At 40.4% G+C, this 7,902-nt stretch overlaps 1 protein-coding gene across 2 annotated transcripts in view; it reads left to right on the top strand.

Annotated features, from left to right (window-relative positions):
• The first annotated feature begins 7,341 nt into the window (after window positions 1-7,341).
• SNAP25 (synaptosomal-associated protein, 25kDa) overlaps window positions 7,342-7,902 on the top strand; it is an 82,247-nt gene continuing 81,686 nt past the window's right edge. Inside the window, exon 1 of one of the 2 annotated variants that reach the window (XM_004687171.2) lies at window positions 7,342-7,492. The gene's annotated coding sequence lies outside the window, so the exon portion shown is untranslated. The remainder of the gene's footprint in view (window positions 7,493-7,902) is intronic. The other variant, XM_004687170.2, reaches the window with a different exon arrangement.

Raw genomic sequence — 7,902 nt, 5'->3', positions numbered from 1 at the left:
TTTAAGTTTTTAGTCAGTTTTTGTTTGCCCCAGTTGTTACCAATGCCTTAGGCATTTGCTGCATTAAACATTTTCTTGTTTTTTTTTTTTTTTTTGACAAATGCTCTGGAGAAATCACTATTCGAATTGGATGAGCTCTGAGTCCTGTCAAATGAAGACAAACCTTAACCTTGATAGTTTTTAGGGAACTTTCAAACAGGTCAATTACTAGCAGTTCTCTTTGAATGAGTTTCTAGGGAACTCCAATTCAATTATGCTCCCTCCCATTGACTGTTAGACTCCTCATTTTCAAGGTCACTTCAGAGTTGGGGAAGGGGGAATGGAAAGAGGGGAAGTTAAATGTTACAAGTTTGCTTTCCTTACCTAAATTCAGCCATTTTTCTTGATTGTTCCTCTGATTGTTGCAAACCTCTGGTTAATATTCTTAGTTCAAGAAATTTATTTTGATAATTTTTATTCATTGTTTTCATGGAGGAGCAAATTTTGGGGACCTTATTCGACCATCCCAAAGTGGGGGTCCCATAACCATGACTTTGCTATTAAAATGTTGACTCCAACGGGTATCATTTCCCAATGTTAGATCTCACATATTGCTTTTTAATTTTAATCTGGACTTTCTTCTGGACATTAGCCAGAAATAATGAAATGTACTTCAGGATTTTTTTTTTTCTCTGCTTGTAATGGAGGATGACATTGTGATCCACAGAACAAGAAACGTTTTTAAACAGGCAAAACACAAGGTTTACTTCATACGTGCTAGGTATTACCCATATTTACTTTCTATTTATGTGCAGGTATTGAGTAGGAAATTGGTGATTATAAGCTAGAATTCAGGAGATAAATTGGGGCTAACTATCAAAAGATGAAAGCTTGAAATATGCATGCTATGCTAAATTCTAGAATCAGATGAAATCAGCAGAAAAATGAGTGTATAGAAAAGAGGAAAGATGTATGACCAGCACCCATAGAATTAGGTGATTAAGCAAAGCCAGAAAAGGATAATGAAACTAAGATGCTCTTGAGAGTGAATTTAGTAAATGGGACAACCATGTACTTATGTGTGTGTGTGTTATTTCAGATACCTTTGATCTTTCAGATAAGAGTATTAGCTGGATGCTAGGAATATGACTGGAGCTAACGAAATAAGACTGGGAAGATAAAATTAACAGTCATAAATATAAGAGTGATGGTTAAACTGAAGGACATAGATCAGATTTTTTTAGACATGTGAAAAAAAAAGGAGTAGGATCTTGGGTTCTTGATGTACCATGGTTGGTACAGCAGTCTGGAAAATCAGTCAGCATTCTCATGTATTAATTGGGATTTAAAAAATAATTTTATACATAACTCAGAAAATTATGAGAGTAATGTGAGATCATGACAATGCTTTAAGTTTGCACAAGGCAATCCAAATATGAGCTCTTCAGTTTTCTTCTGTTTGGATTAGAGCACAGAAATTTTCATGGTGGACAGTCAAGACACTTTCCATGGACATATGGAGATCCCAGGAGATTTATGTGGCATTCAGGGAAATGTTCAGCTTAACCTGCTGTGCACCACAATTGTGTTCTTTAATCCATCTGCTATGAGAAATGAGGAGCCAACAAGAAGGGAGAGGAGCAGAGGTGAGGGCACCTGAAAGAGTGAGTTAAGAAGTGGAATAAGTGGTTAGGTAAAGTCAGAGGTTGAGAAAGATAGAAAATCTCTTGCATATGGCCAAGAACTCATTTATGCTATCTGTTGAGACATTAGGGTATGCCCTGTGCAGCTGGCAGAACTGCCACTGCCTTTCACAGCAACGCTGATAGAATGGTTCCAGGAACCCGCGCTCCAGCCCAGCATATCCAAGTTATGTTCACCTCTGCCCATCTCAACCTTATTCTCTTTGCTACAGTTAATTCTCATTGAGGACTTCATATAATCCCTTGAAAGTCAGAGATTTCTTGTCACCTTTTTTTTTTTTTAAATGCTGAGCATGTTCTGAAATATTTTTTAAGGATTTATTTATTTATGTGTACAGAACAGGTGTATAGGCCAGAGGTGCAGGGACAGAGGATTCACCAGAGACAGAGTGGGGGAGAGAACAGGCAGGTGGATGAAGTACACTGTTGAGAGGAGCAGCAGGCGAAACAGGAGAGATCTGCTGCGCCACATGGACACCTCTGGGCTAGGGATTGAACTCGCGCTGGCTGCAGCTCACCTGCAGTGCTGTGCTTTAACCCATATGGCCACAACCCTTTGCACCACCAGGGAGGGCCAGGGTAGTTAATTTTATGTCTCAACTTGACTTAGTCAGGAGGCCAGATATTTAGTCAATATTTCTAGAAGGGTATTTCTATGAGGGTGTCTATAAGTTATATCTCCTTTCTATAAGGATAACATTAACATTTATCAGTAGACTTTATAAAGTAGATAGTCTTCCCTGATGTGGTGGGTCTCGTGTAATCAGCTAAAAAGCCTGAATAGAACAAAAAGCACCCCTCCCTAGTGAAAGAGAATTCCTCTTGCTTGAGTGCCTTTAAACTGGGACACTCACTTTTTTTTTTTTTTTGCTTTGTAGTTCAAAGTGAACCAACAGTTCTTCCTGAATCTTGAACTTGCATGTCGTTGGCATGGTACTATACTTTTGGCTCTCCTGGTCTCCTACTTGCCTACTCACCCTGCCAGAGCTTGGGATTTAGGATTGGATTTGTCAGCTCCCAAATCATGTGAGTCAATGAAGTATAATAGACCTGTCTCTTAGAATGTGTCTCTGTGTGTGTGTTTTATAAGGAGAATTGGTATGGAGCCTGTGAGTGTATGTATATGCATCTATATATTAATGCATACATCTACATGCATGCACACAAATATACATAAACACATGCACATATACATTTTATTGGCTCTGATTCTCTGGAAACTCCTGATGAATGTAAAGGGCTAAATCGGATGGAATCTGAAGAGTCTACACTAAAGACTCTACATGGTGACTATTCAATGACTATGCAGTGTTTTTCACACAGTGACTATGAACTTGTACTCTGGGGTTCAAATGTCAGCTCTACCATGCATTAACTATGTCCTCTCTAATTCCCAATATCCTCCTCTGCTTTACCTAAATCTAAATATGTTATGGTGCCAAGTATATATCAAACATCAGATATTGAGTACATCAATGAACTAATACAGATGAAGAAACCAACACCCAGCAATTAAATAATACATACCTCATTAACAGCTAGTGAAAAAGATCAACCCTCTGTATTATGAGTTACACCCATCACCTAGAGAAAGTTAGTATCATCACACTGATAGATTTGGTTTATTTAGCCAATACCCCATCATCAAGACAAGATTCTAAGTGTTTCATGATTTCCTTTTAATTTGGACATAATTATTATCCCCATCTTACCTATGAGATAGCAGAAGTACAGAGAGGTGGTAGAACTGAAGGGATACCATGATCCCTATTTCAAATAGCTTTTTATGAAGTTTGCTAGTTTTAACAATTATTTTTTTAAGATTTATTTATTTATTCATGTAAGAACTGGGGTGTAAGCCAGAGGTACAGTGGTGGAGGGAGAGAGCATTCATCAGAGTGGGGAGCAGAACAGGCGGATCTACTGAAATACGCTGCTGAGGGGAGAAACAGGGATGAGACAGAGGAGGGTTGCTGCACCATGTGTTGAGTCAGCTCTCTATCCTGGGGTCAAACTCATGCTGCAATGGCCAGTGATAATTTGATGGCAACTGTATCCACCAGAGACCCTAATTTTGACTACTATTTTCTCCTTTCCTCCATCCATGATTGTCACAAGTCTCTCCTCCCTATTTTACCACAGGTATGGTGGTACATCTCTGGGAAGGGTCCCAGAATGCATTCATATATAAAAGACAGCCTATAATTTTGATGCATGGCACACAGGAGTATGCAAGTGCCCAGCTTCTGGTCTCTGAGCTCTCTCTGCCTTCCTTCCTACAAAGCTGTTCTTAATAAAGAACAAAGTGCTATTTAAAATTCTGAGAGGCAGTCTTATTTTTTCTCAACCTGGCAAGTCAGAAACAGAAACCAATATATAACTGATTCTCTTTCTACTTCTTTCAAGTTATGTCCCTGCTTCTGAAGCTTCAGGGAACAAGGACAGCCTGGGGAGTTTAGGTTTAGAGTAATTAAATCTTCAGAAAGGAAATGTATGCCATTATTTGTAAATAGGGTGGTGCCAGGGATAAGCACTGGAAGAACACATAAAGTGAAAGTGGCAAACCAGTAAGGTAGAAAGCAAACCAAGGTATCAAAATAATTTTCCTATTAAATTGTGTATTCTTGTACCTAAACCTTGTGTCATTATAGTGTTTTAGAAATACTCACACAGGATTCTAGGCATCTCATAAAGAAAGACCTTGAAGAGGGATTCTAACCTGTGCCAGTTCTAAGCTACTTACAAACTGATGTTGCTATAAGCATATGATATTTCATAAAATTTGTATTATTCTTTATGAAGTTGTAAATTATTAAGTCAACTATGTATCTTGTACCTTACCTCAGAGATATAAGCAAAATACCTGGGATCTGGAAGTATTGCAAACCAAATACTACCAGACTAAATTAGCATCGTGTAAATATCCATCCAGTGGAGCAGGTAATTTTCTCATTACTCATCAAATGAGTTCTTAAGCATTAGTTACTCTACATGTTGTTTCTTAGTCAAAATAATTCACAGACAACTGAATCATTTCAGAGCAAAATTTACATCATTTTTAGGCCTTTAAAGTCCCCAAATAATATAACTCTGCTGATTCCCTTCTAGCAAGGATGACTCCATAGTCATAGATTTTTTTTTTTTTAATCAAGCAGTGAGAAAACCCTAAGGGTAAAAATTCATTATCATATTAAAAATACATTAGAGCTATCTGGTCATTATTAGTAGACTTATATTTAGCCAATGTTTGTTTCTCAAATTAGAGTCAGCTACCTTTCCCAGAGCAGATTGAAGCTCATTTCAAACTGCATCATTTCAATATAAGCACAGGAAAACTGTATTATCTGTCATGATGAAGAAATAATCCTGTGAAGCCTGTGGTATTTTCTGTGATCTTTGAATGAGTCTGACTCTCTCCTCTTCTGTGGAATTTTTAAACATGTCAGTGTGGGGTATACACAGTTGAAAATTCAAACTACTGCCACATAGCTTCTTCCAGAAGATGAGCCTACATCACTGATGTAGTTTCTTCTCTTTTTTTTTAATTTGGAAACACCACTCCCCACCCCTTCACTCAACTTTCTGACTGAATGGCTTCAATCTGAGGGCCCTACACAGTTTAAATTTCTTTTCACTGCAAGTTCCCCAGGCCCGGCTTCTGTAGGCTAAAAAACACACACACACACAAATGGGTGGGTTGGGGGAGGGAGCAGTCTCTAAAAAAATTTATTTTTATAAAGCTTTTCATAAAATAAAAATTATTTTTATAATGAAAGCATGAACCATAACTAGGAGATTTATTAGCAATGAAATATCCTAAGACCACACAAATGTAATGTATATTGAAATTAACAAATTTCAGCAATGTACCTTGTTTTGAGAAACCAGCTTTAATAAAAATCCAAACACTCTGTTGTTATTAAAACATCAATATTTCAAAATATTCTTTTGGTCAAAGAACCTTTAAGAAACAACTACTATTTAATCTCAATTAAAGGTATTCTTTATTCTCTACTAGCATGCCAGCCTTTTACAACTCTGCTTTTCTTACTCCTTTTTGGGGATTCTCAACCCCACTTCTCTCCCTTCTCCCTCTAGCTCCCCCAACCCCCTCTTTCAAGCATGCAATTAGAACCTTAAACTTGACTTTCAGAACAGTGCATATGTCTGTTTGTGAATATGTGTGTGCGCGCGCGCGCAGACGTGTGTGTGTGCGCGCGCGCGCGCGCACGCCGGATTTTGCGTGGTTTTTCCGGACCCAGATTTGAATGGCTTCTTTTAAACAAGGATTTTCCATCGCCCAAAAGAGGCCATCAAGTTTTAACATTGCAAGGCACGACTTCTAATCGCATCCTTCCCGGAAAAGTACAAACAGTTCCTCAGCCGAGGTCCCCCCACCTCCCACGCGCTCCCCAGCTCGCCCTCCCCGTGGAGAGCCCCGCCACACAGCCTCCCCAACACCTGTGAATCATCCGAGGGCTGCTACCGCGGAATTATTTGCATACCTCCCACCCTCCCTGGGCGTCTAATGCACAACCAAGGAGGACAGTTAGGATTATTGCTTTATATTGTTTTAAATTTCTCACAAATCAGCCTAAGTAGCCTTTCCTGCCACCGCCCTGTTTTGAGTATCAGAACCCTCTTCCCCACCCTCACCCCACCCAACCCCCTTCAAGGCATCCTGGACTGGTATCTAATGTTTGAGTACTAAATGAACCACTGATTTGGTCATGTTCCAGCGATGCTCGAACCGGCAGCCTTCTATTGTACACGCTCCCCTGGACGTCTGGACGGTTCTATTAGGCATGTACTTGCTTCTCTGGACTATTGCTAAGAAATCCAACATAAAACACCAAGCGCTGGCTGTAAATTCAGTCGTAAACAGCGTCATCTATTTTGCTTTCCGGAAAAAAAAAAATCTGAACTCCAAGACTTGAACTCCAGCAAACCCACGCTGTAGTGTTTAACTACCCTCCCGTCTTCCCCCCTCCTCCTTCATTAGTTGTCTCTTAGCGATAATTGCTCTGACGTACTTTAAAATATGTGAGCGAGTCTCTTTCCTCCGCTGACCACTTTAATGCGGCTTAAGCCCTGGATGCCTCTTTAATAAAATGAAGAAATCACTCATAAAAATAGCAACCCACGTAACCTGGCCATATATGGAGCTTGTGAGGATTGACTGGGGTGCCCCTTTGGACCCTCATCTTTAGAGAAAAAAACAAATGGCAGCTGAAATCTACCTTCTCTCTCTGTCTTCTACTCCTCTGCTTTCCCTCCCCTTCTATGACTCAACCAAAGATTCAACTCAGTAGGGGTACATTATACATTTATATACGATATATATTACACATATATACGCACATACATAATCAGAGAGAGAGCTCAAGGGACTTCAGAAAGCCAGTCGCGAGACAAATGTGTTTGCCCGATAACGAGTGTTAAAATGGAGTCATACGAATTGCCCCGTTTGGGTGTTTATAAGACTAAAATACAAAGGTTTGCAACGAAGCGCACGGAGAGCTGAGTCAAGCGCTCCGCACCTCCCGGCTCCTCCCCTCCTCCCCTTAACATACACCCTCCCTCCGCTCTTCCCCCAGAACACTTCCTCCCCGCCCCTCCAGGAGAAGGCTATTAAAAGCTGCTGACGTAAAAAAGAACGGCCATCTTTGATGAGGGCAGAGCTCACGTTGCATTGAAGACGAAACCTCGGCGAGGTCAGGCGCTGTCTTTCCTTCGCTCCCTTCTCTGCGGCTCTTCCACTCTTACAAACTGCAGGGGCCCGGCGAGCACTACTCTCTGTAGAAGCCAAGGTAAGGTGTATCCTCCCGAAGTCGTGAATCTGACATTGGATGTGTGTAAATCCAGGGGAGAGCACAGCTGGGCAAACCTAGTGAGCTTGGGCAGACACAAGTATTTGTACACATAGTGTGCAGTATTCCTTGTGTGTGTGTGTCCGTGTGTGCGTCTGTATCTGTGTGAGAGAAAGTCTGGCTAGACTCCCACCATGGGCTTTATAAAGTATCTTGGAGGTGAGCTGATTAGGGAAAGGATGAATAGGGACACTGCAGATGGATTGATGAGGAGGAAGCGAAAGGACACCTACCGAATAATAACTTATTCATTTGAAACCGTAGTTGGACTCTCTTTTCCATTTTGCGATGCAGTTTTCAGAGATGCTTAGACTGCTGGGAATTGGGGGGTTTTGTTCGTTTATTATTAT

This window comes from Condylura cristata, unplaced genomic scaffold, assembly GCF_000260355.1.
Source record: "Condylura cristata isolate star-nosed mole 26May11 unplaced genomic scaffold, ConCri1.0 scaffold00022, whole genome shotgun sequence".
In the NCBI taxonomy this organism is placed as follows: domain Eukaryota; kingdom Metazoa; phylum Chordata; class Mammalia; order Eulipotyphla; family Talpidae; genus Condylura; species Condylura cristata.
Note: the sequence above shows the minus strand (reverse complement) of the source record. Positions and strands in the feature narration are given on the sequence as shown.